This window comes from Pyxicephalus adspersus, chromosome 11, assembly GCF_032062135.1.
Source record: "Pyxicephalus adspersus chromosome 11, UCB_Pads_2.0, whole genome shotgun sequence".
Taxonomy (NCBI): Eukaryota; Metazoa; Chordata; class Amphibia; order Anura; family Pyxicephalidae; genus Pyxicephalus; species Pyxicephalus adspersus.
In genome coordinates, this window is record NC_092868.1 from 25,259,295 (window position 1) to 25,277,745 (window position 18,451).

Here is an 18,451-nt window from a genome sequence, read left to right on the forward strand (position 1 = left end):
TCTTGTATTAAAAGAGGAATAGACTGGAGAGATGGAGACATAATCCCGCCCCTGTACAAAGCATTGGTCAGACCACATCTGGAATATGCAGGCCAGTTTTGGGCACCAGTTCACAAAAATGACATTGTTGAATTGGAGAGAGTGCAGAGAAGGGCAATTAAACTAATAAAAGGAATGGAGGAGATCAGCTATGAGGAGAGATTATCCCTTGAGAAGAGATGTTTAAGGGGGGATATGATCACCCTGTATAAATATATAAATGGTCCATATAGAGAACTCTCTTCCCAATTATTCACTTTGAAATCATTACAAAGAACAAGAGGGCACTCTTTGCGTCTGGAGGAAAAGAAGTTTAAGCTCCGGATAAGGAAGGGATTCTTCACTGTAAGGGCTGTGAAAATGTGGAATCGTCTCCCTAAGAAAGTAGATTCAGCAACTACTATAGATTGCTTTAAGAAAATGCAGGATGTTTTTCTAGAAGCACAAAATATAACTGGATATTAAGGCTTTAAAGTAAAAATAACAGTGACTGTCGATCCAGGGAACAACCGATTGCCTCATGGAATCAACAAGAATTTTTTTTCCCCTGTTAAAACAAATTGTACCAGGGTTTTTTTGCCTTCCTCTGGACCAACTATTTCTTATAGGGTTTTATATCTGGGATATGTTTATTTCCCTAGTGGTTGAACTTGATAGTCTTTTTTCAACCCTAACCTACTATGTAACTGTAACTATGTAACTATATTCTGCTAACTATAAATCATGTCCCATGGAAGTGCCATAATTGTGAGACATTTCTAGCGTGCATTAATACTAACATGTCTCAGGCTTGGATTGCTGATAAGAATAGGCAGAAGAGCCTGATTGGTTCAAAATACTGGCAAAGAAAGGAACATTCATGGTCCAATAAGAAGGATTGTTAGTTGGTGACCACAGGTGCAAGGCTGCTGCCATACTAAATACTGGGGTCACCTGGGGATGAGAGGGATTTAAAAGTGTCTACACAGAACTACATATATAGTTGCAGATAAAACATATAATGTGTAGGATTTTTAGCTTGAAATAAGTACAGACAATGCAGCTATGCATAATAATTACCTATAGTATCAAGAGATATTATTAAATTCTGGTTTATTTTTTAGATACTGAGATTTAAAGTGTTCAGTATAAACGAGGCATCTAAATATATAAATTACAAGTCTTTTAAGAAATGATATTACAGATCCTTTTCTTTTCTTTGTTCAGCAGCTATTGAGTTTGGCCATACCAGCGACCTTGTTTAAAATGATTGCCAAGTGGGAGGGTCTGCTTGTTATAATCACAAGGTCACTTAGGGTGTTGTAATAAAAATTTGGTACTGGTATTGTGAAATCCTATTAGACATGCAGAATCTTTGCAGGCACCTCGTCTAAAATGAATTCTTTTTCTGGGCATACACAGGGCAATGTTCTGGCAACTTCAAGCAGCTTTCCTGAGCTTTTAAATTGGATCAAAGGTAACCTGCCTTCAATAGTTTAGCAGGGATGTTGATTGTCTTCATAATGTTTGTTAACCGAATATGTTTGAAAACAGTTAAAATTGAAAAAAAATGTCTACCTGTGCAGACATTAAATGGAAATGCTTTTAATGTACCTTCATTCTCCATGTATAGACATTAGGAAAAGCAGTATGAATATTACAAAAGCAGGGAAATAAAAATTCTGAACAGTACAATTATGAGAGAACTGTTTGTTGTTTATTTCTCTGTTGTTTCTGTATTTTTATAGTCTATGGGGTTTGATGGGCCGGTACAGTACGGCCACTGTTTTTTACTGTTACTTACGCCAGAGTTTTATGTACCATTATCGGATATACCTATCACCCTGTATGCTGTGTTTACGAGATGTTTTGCTGTATAAGCCTGGTTGTCTTTGTATGTGAAAATGTTCAATAAAATTTCAGTTTAAAAAAAAATGAGAGAACTGTTGCCAGGGTTGTAATAAAACATTTACATTTTTTGTGTACTTTTCAAGAATTCATAACTACCTTTAGACTGAAATGATTTACCATTTATTTATAAAATGGCTTGTATAGACATTCTATGGTATTTAAAGTTACAGAAAACTTGGAATTTTCATGTAGGTGGCCAGCATCAAAACAATGTTTTTCCAGTTTTAATTAGTAAAAAAAAAGGCAATAAAATTGAAAAAGTTAGAGCAAAGTATTCATTTTTTAATCTCTATGAAACTTCAAACTTTATTTTCTAACAATATAATGCGACATGTAAAAACAGCTTTGAGACTGCTGCTGGCCACCACCATAATCTTCATTGTGATGTGAGCAGACTTAGCAAACTCAGTGCTGCCAGGGCAGCGCAGAGAGTAACTAGACACTTCCAGAAGAGAAGAGGGTCATGATTTACAATGCGTCAGGAATTGAATCTTTCTAAAGTTGCCACATTTTCCAGCAAGTTCAAGGTACATTACAATTAAATAAAAAACAATTAATAGAAAAGCAAATATTGCAAGTTAACATTCAAAATACCTGAGTTTCCATGCTTTTACTTGTATATTAGTACTAGGGTCCATTTAACAACTCCAAACAGGTCCAACTAAATAGGTGACAAGAAAGACCAAACATAGTGTGTTTACACTGGTCTTCTCCTTCGTTAGGCACCTCTAACCCTTGAGGCTTGCCTGAAAGGCTGTTTAGGCTTAGTCTACACGGACTGTTTCCCCAGCGTTTAACCTGAGGCTTTTAAAGCCCTTGTTTAAAGTCCCCATGCATTCCAATGGGCTAATCTACACCAGGACGTTTCCTTCAGGCACGTTTTTAAGCTTTATTTTAAACGTTGCTTGCAACGTTTAAAAATTTAAACTCAGTAGGAACGTTTACATGCCTTTTTACAAAACGTCCATGTAGACCCAGCCTAAGTGCATAAAAACGCTTATAAACCCAGTAGGAACGTTTACATGCCTTTTTACAAAACGTCCATGTAGACCCAGCCTTACTAGCATTTCAGTTACGTTTATTGCATGAAAACAGCCATAAGGACAAAACTTCTGGCATTTGTATGTAGCTTTTTACAAACAGCAAGGTATTTTGGTGCAGGTTATTAAAAGAGAAAGTGGAAGAATAGCGTCTTTTTATGGCAAAATAAATCTAGTATAACCTAAAACATATACTTTTTAGACACATATTTATAAAAAAAGACCATGGCAATGTTGGCCATAACTTGATAAAATACTCTCACGCATTTCGCCCTGAATGGGCTTCCTCAGGGGATTCCTGAGACCCTAAGAGTTACAGTAATGAGTATTTTTATACATAGTACATGCATAATATAAATTCCACAATATTACATTTTTAACAGTTTTGAAAAAATAGCATTGACTTACTTGGTATATTGACCGCACCAGAAGAGAATAGAAGAGTAAATTCAACCGAGGAAAGCCACAAAAAAAGGGGAAATGACTTGATTGAAAATTCTACAATTTAATGTGAAAAGTAATTATAAGTGTGAATAAACATGTTGATGTATTAAAAAGAAGATAATTGATGCAGGTTATTATCTTTCTGAACATCATCTGGCAGGGATGTGATACAACTTACACTGCATAACCACTCCACTCATGTTATTGTCCAGGAAGTATTAATTCAGCTCTCTTAAAGGTTAGGTAGCCAAACTCTTTTGCTTCTAATAAATGCTGATCAAACTCCAAGCAAAAATTTACCTAGACTCTTCAGTGGTTTCAGTTGTAATCTGTTCCTTCCTACATTGGGCATGATTTATTAAAGCTCTCCAAGACTAGAGAAGATAGACTATCCTAGGAACCTGGTGATCCAGAAAACTTGGAATGCATCTGGTCTAGATTTTAAAACATTTTCTTGCTAATAGCAATATATTTTTAAGAAATCAATTCCAGGTTTGCTGGATCCCACAGGTTCCCTCATGACAGTCTATTTTCACCAGTCTTGGAACTCAAGCCCATTATGTTGCTGTCATTTTGCACACATTTTGAACTATCAAAACTCTTGCACCAACCCAGAAGCCAAGCATCATGCCCGGATAGCTTAGTTGTTTTGTAGTAAAGTTATAGTTGCTACAAATGCTCAATTGTTTTGTACATTGAAAAGGAAGGTGTTATCCATTTTTAGCTACATTGTTTTTTGATCCCCAACCAGTAGTGAATTAAGCTTCTATAGACCAAGTAACCAAGACCAATAGAAGACCAACGTCTATAGACCAAGTAACTGTGCAAAGGAAAATATATGGACAAATTGTGGTAATGAAGGACTTAGAGTTACAGGTAAATCATGACCTGAGCATTGATGGATCTATGTAGATGTCTTAAGGAGTATAAACAGTCAGATACAGGCAAGGGTCAGCAGCAGGTTGGTAAGTCAGGGAAAAAACAACAGGTAGGGTTGTGGCTAAGAGGTCAAGCCAAAGTTGAGGTTTAAGCTGAGAGTAACATTGGAGAATGCTACTGTGTATTCAGGACCATTCTGATACAGGCATTTTTCCCTTCACTGACCAATATGCACCATTGTAGGATGAGCACTACACTGACTACCAATGTACAGAGAACATATTGCTACTGACAAACAATGTAAGGGAGCAAAAATACTCTGACACCATTGTAAGGAACACGGCTTTGACCACCAGTGTAAGGGGACCTTTCTTCTCTTACAACCAATGGGAGTAGACATTTCTGCATTGATCACCAATAGAGGGAGGCAATACATAATTGACCATAAATGTAAGGGGTCTCTATTTGACTCACTGAAATGTAAATGGGCACTTTTTTACATTCACCAATAAACTACTGTAACAACTGGCCAAATAAATCACAGGTTTTGGTCCAGGATGACAGGTACATTTGCCCCAGATACAGGTTATACGCAGAGTATTTTTCTGTTTAGTCAGTTTTCCTTTTGACCTGAAGGTGGGGTTGAAGAACCAGGCTGAATGACAATGAGCTTCTTGGCCAGATGGGGGTGCTAAAGAGGCCTGGGTATGATCAGGTGTAACTGTCTCACCTGTAATGCATCCTGGAAATTAGGCTGGAGATATAAACCCCCAGCCTGCTTATTCCTGAAGCTCTGTCTTGGCTGGTGAGCTGTGAGTAAAGACAAGGTGAACTGTGAGTAAAGACAAGGTGAACTGTGAGTAAAGACAAGGTGAACTGTGAGTAAAGACAAGGTGAACTGTGAGTAAAGACACAGACATTGTTGCAAAAGATGTATGATTAGGGCTTTGGAGTCCTGCACGACACTAGGTTAGGCTGGATTGTTAGTAAAGTGAACTATCAGTGAGTTGGTGGCCAAGTGGCCAGGCTTGATTTTGTGGTTTGTTTTATTTTGCCTGTTTTTGTGTGGAAATAGTATTAGTGAATAAAACCCTTGATGCACTTTTAACCTGCTGGCCCTGTTTTCTGTTTGAAACACCCCTGTTGCTATGGGTGATCTCACTCTGACCTAATAAAATGAAAATAATTTTGTTATATGGAGCAGAAGTTTAATAAAAAAAAAAATCTGCCATCTGTGTCAAATAGAGTAATTTAGATTTCATTTAGCATTATATAAACAACTTACTGATCACAATATACCATGAATGAACTTTAGAAAAAATATTTTTAAGCAGGGGATCCATTAGTGCCCCCTGGGTTTGAAATTATATAATGTGATATGTTGCACATAATGAAATGCCATGGCTTTTTGCTGAAGAGGAAAATAATATAGATTATAGCGCTTCCTTACAAAGTTCACATGGCTACATTACAAATGTCTTATTAGTATTATCGGAACTAAAGTTCCAATTTCCAAGTTGCACTCAGGCAGGGCTTTAGTGCAGGGACATTTCCCTTGTGCTACAATACAAGCTTACCTGCCCTTAATTTCAGGTCCTCCATGCCAGGCCTGTGCCTACTGCAATAAATTATCACAACTTTTTCTGCTGTAAAGTGTAACTAAACTCACCTCCCCTTGTTCCATTGCTGGCACTAACATCCTAACACATTCCTACAGGATCTTGGGCCATCTTGATTGACCAGATTGGAATAATGTAGTTTCTGTGCATGTAAATGAAAGTTCAATTATTCCTCGTACCCAGACATGCTAGCATAGTACATTGAGCTTCACATGTGAATATCTTAGTGTGCATGCACTTTGCAAAAGTTTGCAAACAGGCAGGTAACTATGTTTTATTGTAGAAGAAACATAGCCCCCCCTCTTCAATAAAAAAGCTGTTTATTCGCTTTTTAATTTTTTAGGCTTAGTTCCAATTTAAAACTTTAAAAAGCTACCCTTTGCTGGTAGCATGGAATTCTGCTGAATAAAAGTACTTTGCAGTAGTCATGTACAATCTCCAGAGACATAGGCTGCTGTGCTTCTGTGAGAACAGCTAGCGGGCTCTCTAGTGTGCTACAGGCACAGGGCAGCTTCTTATAGTTTAATGCAGACACATAGTATTAAAGGAAAAAACCTTCCATATTCCCTAGTTATGAAGACTGACTACATAACAAAAATAAAATGACTTTAATTGAGACCACAATTAAATAGAGTGAAATACAATGCAAGGGGCTAAATAAATGAAACAATATCCATTTTAAGCATGACTTAATCATAAATTATTATCTGTAAATGTCTGTCATTTTGCTTCTGCTCCACCAAAAGTAAACCAGGGCTTGTTATGTAAAAGTTAGAGTAACACCCATATAAGACTTCCTGTCAGTAAATTTTTGAAGGGGCTCACAGGAAGCATCTTGTAAAACAGGACTCAGTCTTACAAAGATATACAAATCAGGGTTATATTTCTCTCTAACGTGGAATCAATGTAAAAAATGTGGGGCTTCCTAAATAAACTTGGGGACTCTACTTGGAATGCACAGCACATATTTTTCCTCTATATCCCCAAGAGCAAAGCACACCCATACACATTGTGTACCACAGTTGAATTTTTTTTTTTTAACATTTTTGTTTTAGTTTTGGATAAGAGGTGAGGAGCTAGAAAGCATATCAGGTTTTCATTGTAAATTCAACCCAAAAAGTTAGCAAGATGATAAAGTAACATCACCATGGTAAAAGTGGGCATGATCAATTTATCCAAAACTCAACTCCAGCTTTCTTGTACAGAGTCCTTTTGTGCCTAAATTATGTAGTCTTTGTTTCCTGCGCTTTTTAAATTCCACACAACCAACCTTGGACTTTGCAGAAGAACTTCTAATCCTGCCTCATTTCCAAGCTAATGTGTCACCAACTTTATCAAACCTTCTTATCCTCTGCTCTGCAATGTCCATGGTCTTCCTCTTTGATTTATTGGGTTTTCATGGTAGCATCATCTGAATGGGGTTATTCAACAGTCTACATTCTAATTGAAAGCATGTGAAATTCATAAGGATCTGAAGGTCTCCTGTTCTAAAAATTGGGAATTTATTTTTTTTAAATGAATGTTTTTTATTAAGAATGGGGAAAGTGAGCAAAGGGTGAAAAGCAAGTCAGAGTTTAATCTGGCCCTAACCAGTATTGGGCATTCCCAGCATTAAACTAAGCAGTTCCAAAGAAAACACTCATAGTCTGTCTGGCACTTTCTCCACAGTTCAAGGCAAATAGACCTTGTGTGCAATTTTGCTAAATCATAGCCTGTACTTGCAGGTTATCACATATCCTACCAATGGAACCCACCTTCAGTGGTGCACCATGGTATCAATAAGTATATTTGAACAGCTCACTCCAATTATAAAAACAAGAAAGCCACCCCTTTAAAAAAAGGTCAAAATATGGCAGTGTCCAGATAACCTATTTAATGCAAATATACGCTTTTATCACCTAACTGTGATTGGTCAGCCAAGCTTGTAACTGTGGTATAAAAAGCTCATTAACCGAAGTGGATATCTGAATAATGGGCAGATTTGGAATTATTATTTGGATTTAAATGTTGTGCCAGAGCTGTAGATTATCTGGAACTCAGTGTGAAGCAAGAATAGTCATTGTCCAGCCAGCATTTACTTTGCACTAATTTTTAACAAGCCCAGTCTGAGCTGGGAAGTACAAACTTCAAACATGTCACATCAAAAAGCCTAAAATAAAAGCAACACTAGAAAAATTCAGGAAATGGTTTGTTTGGTCAATGGTGATAGGAATTTCCCTGGGTGGAGAGGGAAATGTTACTTTGAGGAACACAACAGCTTAAAGAGTTCTTCTATATGTGAATAAAATGAGGTATTCTCCTTGGGGACTAGTTATTAGAAGTATACTCATTGCAGGTATGTTATACTGTATTACTAGATAAATGCATTATGTTTCTGAAATATTTATCTTCTAAATACGTTTTAAACAGGCTTGTGAAAAACATGTTTTTCATCATCTATCCACCAGTCCATTACAATCTCGCCCACCAACATAGAAGAGAGGGAGGTTTGGCAATATGCGCAGTCCCGCTCAGACATACAAGAGTATATAAATATGATGATTTGCACTGTCTGCAACTTTTGTTTGAACACATCAGCAGGTCACTGATTGACTTTACATTTTCTTTAAAGCAGAACTGTAATGGAAGATCAGTATAACAATAAAAATTATCATAAAACCAAAATCTAGGTATACATCAATCTTCCCTCTTCTGAATCCTGGGGTGTTCTAAAATGTACATTTTTTTTTATACTATTTCACCCCTAATTTCTTGCAAATGGTACATGTGTATCAAAATGTTACCAAATAATTGGTAAATATGTAAAATCTTTAAGAGTGTTTAGGAAGACAGGGTGTATAAAACAAAGGTAAAATAATAGTGTGATCAAACCACATCTGACTTCCTGTCCAGTAACCGAACAACAATAATATGACCTACTTTCATTTTGCTGCCTCCTTTTGCCTATTTTTTTCTAACATGGTGGCTAACACAAAACCACAGGGTGGGGTGCAACACTAGAAAAATGCCATGTCTATATTTTTGTATAATGGACAAGATCATATCTATTTACAAATTTTATTGCTAATGTTCCATATGGTGCAACAATTTATTTTTTATTTTGTTTGTAAAGAAATTATATATTAAAGCAGAACTCCAGAGAAAAAGAATGATCCTACCATTTCAATAATATGCCCTTGCATATGTTCAACCCTACTGGTATAACTGCATCCATGACATCTGTGGTAATGGTAATGTTGCTCTCCACTGTAGAAAAACAAAATACTTTATTGCAGACTGAGCCATATGTATTTTCATGACTGCTTGCATCCTTGAAAAAAATTGATGCCTTGGTGTGCAATGGATCAAGCAGCAAAGGCTATGTTGCAAAAGAGAAATGTAGCACTGGACGAAAAACTATAACACTGGGCTCATACACATAGGACGGGCATATTAAAACAGGAAGCCTGTGGAAAGAGAAGAGTTGGGAAACCAAAATACCGATGGATCAATCTAGTACTAGATGCATCCTGACGTTCAGTATGTCATATAAGCCTATGACTATATACATTTGGTGTTTGCTTATCTAATAACCAGTAGTCATTTCATTCTCCTATATTCAACATGCCTAAAACATATTTCCTTTGTTCTGTTTGCTAGGGACCATTCCTGTGGATACTGTTCCATGTTTTGGTTTTAAAATTTTGAGGGTTAAGCCATAACTGTCTTCAAGAGAGGCAGTTGGAGAATGATGGTTGATAATCCTCCGAGAGATTATCACAGAGCTACCTCTTTTAGTGTAAATATAAAAGAGGGACGGAAGAAAGAGGTGTTGGTGCAAAACATTAATTTTGTATTGATACACAGTAGTATTTATACATAATTACCCAAAAAATTACATATGTCCATATATCCAGTCTTGTTTGAAATGGGACTGGAGCTGTATGCAGTGCCATTTTAAACTAGACTGGATATATGTTAATATGTAATTTGTTGGATAATTATATTTTTTTATGGTCGCATAGTGGTGAGATATATATATATATATATATATAAATTTTTTTTTTTTTACCACCCTAATATAATCTGTAGAATACATGGAAGTGAAACTTTAACATGAGAACCTCACCCTACAATGCAACGGTAACCATCAACCTAGAACCACACACCTCGTAGGTGAAAACCACATCACAGGGCAAAAGAGTAAAACCAGTGGATATGAAAATATTACTAAGGTGAAATTTTATTTCTCTACAAGTCCCTTTTACACACCCTAATTCGGAGACCTCCGCCCTCCCCTCCACAAACATTTCTTCCTGTTTATGAGCTGAAATATTTGATTGTTCAAGTAAACAGTTGCCTTGTTTTGTTAGAGGTGACCTCACTTCCCTTTGCTCATACTTCCCTTACTGCAGGAAGCCCCAGTCCTATCGTTTCCTGCATCTCTATTTTCTGCTTCCTGATTGGCCACTTGGCAGTCTAAGATAGCCCAGGGAGGGATCAAGTGTGTTTTTATTTGGAGACATGGTCATACACGTTCACATACAAGAGCACAACGTAAGCCACAAAGGAAGGTAAGAATTATTTCATATAGATTATACTATATTCCTACACAATGTATATTTGTATTTTATCTTTACAATTTTTTGAAGTTACATTTTATGTATTTTTTAAATTCATAAAATATATAACAATGCTATCACAACGTGTTGCCTAGAAAAAAAACAATTCCTGACAAATGAAAGGAAAATGAATATAAGGAAGAACATAGCATTGAGAGCAAAACGAAAATGATCATTTTACTGTTTGTTCTTCTAACAGTGTTTTGACAGTGTAAACTAAACTCATTGGATGTGTTAGTGGACAAATACCTGAATTCAAAAAATATATGAAACCATGAATTAGGTAGAAAATAATTGTAATAAAAATGGTTTGTATGTTACAAAACGCCACTAAAGTTTTTAAATAAACATTTATTTGCAAGTGCAAAAAATATAAATCGGACCATTACCCAATGGTCTGGGCTTTCATTTTTATAGTTATGTTATTAAACAAAGCCTTAGCTCAAATATTAAATATCCAACTGTTGTAATTAGGTCAATGACCTTGAAATCACATCATTCCAATAATTGCCTTGTTGCCTGTAGACTGTAATTACAACTTTCATGTCCAGATATTATTACATAATAATTTCCAAGATTATTGTACAAACTTTATAATACCTACACATTCAGTAAGTAAACCAATAATTTTGGCAAGTAGCTACACAATATAATTTTAGGATATGTTTGTTTTTTTTTTTTTGTTTTTTTTCCAAATAGACTACTATTCATTTACAAATATTTTATCTTTACATTACATGTGTTTTGTAAGTTTTCTTTCCTTATGTGTTCTAATATGTGCATATACTCACATAACAACCAGTCGTAAGATTTGAATCTATAACTTATTTGTGTTGTCACACTCATTAAAGACAACGTCTATTTGTGTGCCTGCTGATCTTTCAGCTGCGTTACTCCACAAAGCTCTAGATGACTCAGCTATCAGATAGAGAATAGTTACTAAATACCAACACACGTAATAGAGAGATAGTGTTAAACGCCCTGACCTGCGTGGTGTGATGTCATGTGAAATGGATGTAGTATGAATTCACCCCAGCAGTATCTAGTCATGTCTTATAATGAGATGATGGCAGCAGGAGGCAAACAGCTCGCCGGTGACAGATCCAGCTGACAAGGAGACACATGTAATTCAATGTCACTTTTGTTCTTGGATGGGGAATGACGTGGATTCAGCCAATGACAAATTGACATTTCATATCAAACACATTTAGAGTTATTAAGGCAGGACAAGGAGTGGGAATCAAATGTACCAATCTATAGAAACAATTAGGAATTTCCTAACTGGACTGGTTTCTGTAAAAAGAAATGTAATTGGTTGAATCTCCACTTTTTTTTTTTTTTTTTTTTTTTTTAACAAATCAGATTTGAGTCACAGATTCCAACACCAAAATGGTGAACTTATAATACAATTGGGTATTCCTATGACGTTCTACTGTGCTTTTTGCAGCTACCAGTGTAGTTTATTAACCTAAATTATTTTTATGCAGACTATTGTAGCAGCCAACAACTAATTTAAGATGCCCATAAGCACTAGATAACAATCTCATATTAATGAGTGTAAAGTTTGTGTTAGCCTGAGGGACAAAGAAATACGCTTTGGGGACACTTTACTGACACTACAACGTATTCAGAGCAGCACCAAGTCTTAATATTTACAAACTTTGTTCCCTTTTTCATTTCCTTTTCTGGATGACTATTCACAGAAGAATAATATGTAGATATGTTTAGAGGAGTCAGAAGACACTTTACAGTTTAGGAAACATGAAACCATCATTCCCTTCTATTGGCCAAAAAAGCCAATTCTGTCTCCAAAAGTGATTTGAGAACTTACGAAATTTTTTTTTTTTGGGTGAGCCAAAAGTATTAAATTATTAATACAACCCAACTACTTGCTATTCTATCCCTGAGGTAAAGCAGTGTTACCTGTGCCTAGCTATTTCTACTGTATGGGCAGCCCCATAAGGTTACTATTCATTGATTTCTATACAAGGTATAGTAGGTTTTTTACTATATAGGTAAAAGTAAATTCTTTTATTTGAAAATAATTAAAAAAAAAAAACAAATTTGAATTTTGAAAACTGAATTTTAAATAGGTGAAGGATATCTTCTGGCTGGTTTTATAGGTCACAGGACTTTAGATATTGATCTGTTAAACTAAATGGTATTTTTGTTTTCTGTATTATATGCAGGTAAAATTCTAAATATAAGGCATAATATACTTGAATCCATAAAGAAAATCTAATTCTAGATAGTTTCAGCCAAGCCAAAAATGTTTTAGTTGCAAAGAGTGGGGAAAAGTTTAGACATTTTTTTTTCCTGCTATGTGGGGGCTTAATATTAGAAATTGCCCTTCCCTTACTGGTTTGCTGATAACCGTTTAACTAGGTGGGATTTGGAGTCAAATATGCAACAGGGACACAGACATAATTTGACCGGTATTCTAGCCTGTCCCTAATCTACTTAAAATATATTTCTGTCTTTTTTTTTTTTTTTTTCCTTTTGGAGAGATTCCAACAGACTTCCTGTCTGATAAAATGATGGCAGCAGAACAGGAAGTGTAGACAAATCTCTGTAATAGTTTAATAGAGCAGTGGAAACCAAACAGGATGCTTAGTCTTTTCTATTCTTTCACAAAATTTAAAGTTTTTGGCTGGACATATACTTTAAAACAAGTTAAAGCAGACCTGAAACTAAACCACATTCAAAGTTTTGCAGAAACTAAATTAAATACCCTAAACTGCTATAGTATGGAATTTGGACTCTCTAAATACTGTAGTTCAGGTATATACAGTAACGTAGGCTTTTATAGCTACAGCTTATAGTAAAAAAAAAAAATGTTTATATACGTTTAGGTGATATTCAGCAAACCCTGATCTCAGCTCTATTGACCATGGGAAAAAGTTGGAACGATGATTGAGCCAGGTCTACTAGTTAACATAAGTACCTTGCCTCAAAAATGCTTTTATAGTTGAATAAGCATCAATTCTCTCTAATTTCCACAAACACACTGCAAAATTTTGTGGAATGGTTTAGCAGAAGAGGGGAGGTTGTTATAGCTGCAAAGGTGGTGGTGAGGGGTTGTAACTTAATAATGTCTATGGTTGTCCATCAAGCTAATATATTTGTAATGGTCAGGTGTTCAAAATCTTATGGACATATAATGAATGTTTCTTTGCTTGACTAGGTGCCATTAACTTTTGGGGGAGGTTCATATGACCAGTGTTGAACCATTAGGTATATGGTATCTGTCAAAATGGAGCATAATTATAGCAACTTTTTTTGGTCAGTTCTGCTTGAATATAGTCTCCCAAGAAAATACATGCAGTTATGTTGATTGGCTTTCTCCCAAAACTGACCTAAGACTGTTTTAAAGACATATGCCTATGGTGGGGACGTTAGATTGTGAGTCCCTTTGAGGGACAGTTAGTGACATGACTATAGACTTTGTGCCACGCTGCGTAATATAATGGTGCTATATAAATACTGTGTAATATTTAGTCACGATGGGCTTTTGGAGCGATTTTTAGGCATTTCTTAACTATTTATTTATCCAAGACTATTAAGGAAACCTAGCCTTTCTGTGAAAGTATTGGATCTGTGAAAGTATTTAATATTTTGCCAGAATCCAAATCTTGTTCGATTAGGATCTATGGATTCCAGTGCGGAAAGCTATACCAATCGCCTAAATTATTTTAGCTGGATTTCTGATTGGCTAGTTTAGCTTGCCGCATGTCAATGGCTTACTTCTGATCTTCTGCATGCATTGTGTAGGGACTTGCAGATGTAGCATTTCTTGGGATAGTGCTGACAAATCTGTGGACTTGTCACTTTCTAATTCTACTTACAAATAACCGGTGCTTTTTTGGGGGAATCCCTAAACCTTATTTTATAATAATTTTTTATGGGGGGGGGAAAAAACTATGGCATGTATGCATATGTGATATTTTTACTAAAAAGCATTTCCTGTTTAAGGTTAGACAAACACATAATCTAATTGTAGCATCTCTATACAATGCTCTTTAAACTTACCACAACTATGCAGTGTTAAGATATACTTTAACATTTTTATTTTATTAAATATAGAATATAGTTGCTATGATCTAAAAAAGAATTACAATCAGGTTTGTCATGGCCAGATTTATATTGAATAGGGAAACTTGTTGTGTCCCCATGAGATTTTACCTAATTTCCTGTCCTAGTGACCACCAGGTAGCTACTTTAAGCTTCAGTTCTTGTTTCCCTTCTCTGCAAGGCACCCTCCTTAATGTTTTGTATATTGGGGCTTATGATGGCTTCTAGGTAGAGTACACGGATAATGCAGTCTAGATAGAGGAAGCAAAGTTAAAATGTATTGTAATGCACTGAATGAATCTTTGGCAATTCCAGTGAGATTGGTAAATTTGGTAGTATCAGTATGTCAGCCCAGAATTCCACAGCAATTCCCAGGTGTTTTGAAAGGAAGTTAACATGAAGAATCTGACATAATGATAAACGGGGGGGGGGGGGGGGAAATAGAATGCTATTTGTGGGCTACATGATTGTATTTATGGGCAGACTATTCTCAAAAAGAGGGTGTAGCTTTTGAGATCCATGACCTTGGCACATTTATAAAATGTTTCCTAATATTTTAAATATTTGAGAAAAAAAAGTATCTTCACTGCAATATCACCTGATGGCTAAAGAGGGATTAAAGGGACCATAAAAATATAAAAATCAGATGTTATTTATACACGGCTGCATCTTGTAATCGGTCTTATGATAGTGAAAGCATAGATTCTATAACCCAGCTCTTATGTGTAAGAGTTGCCTCTTATTACCTGTCACTTCCCTATTTGAAACTCTAGTGGCATCATTTCTTAGCACATCACCTTAAGATAATATAATTGGCTATAAAGTTGACTTTTTTTTTTTTTTTTTTACCTAAAATAAATAGGTTTTACATAGTGCCAACATATTACACAACACTGTACATTAAATAGGGGTTGCAAATGACAAACAGAATCCTAACCATTTAGTACAGGAAGTGATAGCAAATCTCTCCATTGGGGTCACAGTTTGGAGTGATTTATTCTAGACTAGTGGGAATGGAACCTATTTATTCTGTCCCTTTTTAGGCACCAGACCCAAGTTTCTGGTACAAAACAAATGTGTACAAAACACAAAAAAGCAAATGTAAGCAAATATCAATCCTAAAGGAGGGAAAGGTAACAAGTTAATAGGAATTTATCAGGAAAGTGTTTTTAATTAACCCATAATACCTGTAATGCATAATTAAAAGCTACAGTAATGTAATTTTTAAATGAATAAAGAGCAGACACTTGTGTAATAATCAGTTCTGTGACAGCCACACCGTGTTCTCCTTATGGAGTAGACGGCTGTCATAAAGACAGCAACCTGGTGTTCCATTGATTTCACAGGGGGAAAAGAAATCTCTGGTGTAATCTGCAATAGTGAGCTCTCACACTGCCAGCTTAGTCCTGTACAGTGCAAAGTCAATGTAAAGGCAGGCAAGGTTCTTATCCTGTGTCCTCTGCAGTATAACACCCAAAGTAGACGCCACTTCTACCACTACCCAGCTGTGTGGTTATTTTCCATCAAATTCCCAACCAAGCTTCTTAATTAGGGGATTATGCAACCATATAAACTTTATATAATTAAGACGTAAAACAAAACTGCCTTTCACCTTTCCTCTTTCATGGTTAAATTGAAATAAGCAATATGAACAGTTACTAAAGTCAAAAATCTACTTTTGCTGCATAATTTAAACCTATTTATTTAAATAATAAAGCTGGTTCCTCAACTGGTCTAGTTTACGGCATGTCCATAAAATATGAACCACAGACATTTTAGAAGCATTACAATGCCAGTATTGACTATTAAAAAGTTTTGTGCAGTATAACCCCACAAAGTGAGGATCTTACAACTAATTTTCTGTATCTGTGCTGAGGCTTCTGGATAATATTTTTGCAGTTTGTAAGTATTTAGATAGCTATGTCAAAATTTACATTTTGAAGTGGACCCTAATGAGTAATTTACACTTAAAACTGACCTCAAATCAAAATCAACCAGTTGACTTCAAGCTAATCTGAAAATGACAGTTTGCTAAAAAAAGGCAAAATAATATTGTGCTAGAACCTATAACGAGCAATGAGAAGTTATCTTTTGCTCTTTGGTTTGCTCAGTAGAGTGAATGTAATTGGTTGCTATGGGTTATGGTAATAAACACATTATTATCGCTCTTTGCGATGTCTAATGTAATAAACCTGATTGTGTTTTCTTCTGTTTCTCTGTGATGACACAAAAGCTTTTTAAAGCAAAGCTGTTCTGTCATACAGTATATGTGCCATCAGCCTATTCCACTAATGCAAAGCAGATGCACTGTCACTGTGTGGCTTTTACCTTGATTGGGCAGTGACTTAGACCATGTATAAGTAATGACTGAAATAATTTATTACCACTCCCTTTGCTTATTCATATTTAAAAGAAGCATTAGCAGCTGACTATTAAATGTTCCTGTTTTTTTCTTTATTACAGCTCTGTGACAATCTATGGCATCACGTGAGTCAAGCATTGGCCCAGTCCAGCTTTCCTGTCTCCCAACCCTTGTACCAGAGTGAATATGGGAGCCCTGGTACAGGGGATGGCTGAAAGGATGGAATGGAGAATCTGGAATATGCCTTTAGAACTGAAGCTCATTTTCCATTCTTGTGTGTTCTTGAAGCTCTTGGCCATTATATTCTAACTTGAACATTTTATGCCCAGAGTTTGTATATATTCTCCCTCTATATGTTGCTACCCCACCAAATTGTACCTGATCTGTTAACTTGATTTTGTGTGCATTACAATGATAGTGACAGTAGAGTGTGAGTGCCTTTGGATGGGGGTCATGTGAATATTTTGCAAAATCTGTTACATAAAATAATTTGCCACTTATATAAATAATTTAAACAATAATTAAATTCAATGTGTATGAAATCTGTCTCTTGCCTCTCATTTATTAAGTCTTTATAATTTTTTCTTATGTTTTTTTTTTTTTTTTGCATGCCAAAGGGTAAACTGTTAACTGGTTAACCTAGATGACAGGTTTACATTAAGCTATCTACACATCCTGAAATATAAGATGATCCTTAACATGCACAGTCATGTGATAAGTTACTGTCCCACCCAGAGGCATTGTGAAAAACTAACTTGACCTGTACCAGAGAATGACTTCTGACTGCACTGATCTGAATGGTATTAACAGTGTATCGTTTTTTGTTTTTTTATATATCAATTACCAGCACTTTATGTTAAGTTTTGTTTTAGCCCTGCTGTTATTTGTAAGTATATTACTTAAATAAAATAGTTAAATAAAAAAATGTACACTTATATACTAACATGTTACATGATGATCTCACTGCAGTCCAAGTAAATGAATACAACTTGGTGGAGCAAGCCTGCCACCTGCAGGATCAAGGCAACAGAACAACAAAAGAATAATCCATTTTTAATTTAAAAAAATACTATTAACAATGCAATAATCACTATAATATTACTATTAAAATGTGGTTGCACACTGTATATGGGTCTGCTTTCATACACTGATTCCATTGCAGAATGATGAGCACCTGAACCATCAATCAGCATAGGACTCAAACTAATCTGTGCTGCTCTGTCTTTATCAGATGATTATCAACCTCCCTTATGGGGCCTAATTTATTAAAGCTCTAGAGAGGATACAATGAAGCTGGGAGGTCCAGCAAACCTAGAATAGATCTGACACAGGATTCAAAACATTTGCAAGCAAATTACTGTGAAATCCATTCCAGGTTTGTTGGATCATCCAGCTTCACTAATGAAAGTGTATCTGCTCCAGTCCTGGAGAGCTTTAATAAATCAGACCTATAATGTCCCTTTATTCCTGGCATGTCACCATGCTACATTTTCACCCAAAACAATT

The 18,451-nt window shown here is 35.7% G+C and overlaps 1 long non-coding RNA gene across 1 annotated transcript; it reads left to right on the forward strand.

Moving 5' to 3' along the window:
* The first annotated feature begins 1,364 nt into the window (after window positions 1–1,364).
* On the forward strand, window positions 1,365–17,487 carry LOC140340761 (uncharacterized). Its single transcript, XR_011922729.1, has 3 exons — window positions 1,365–1,495; window positions 10,306–10,464; window positions 17,047–17,487. It is a non-coding gene; the product is annotated as an uncharacterized lncRNA (long non-coding RNA).
* The last annotated feature ends 964 nt before the right edge of the window (window positions 17,488–18,451 follow it).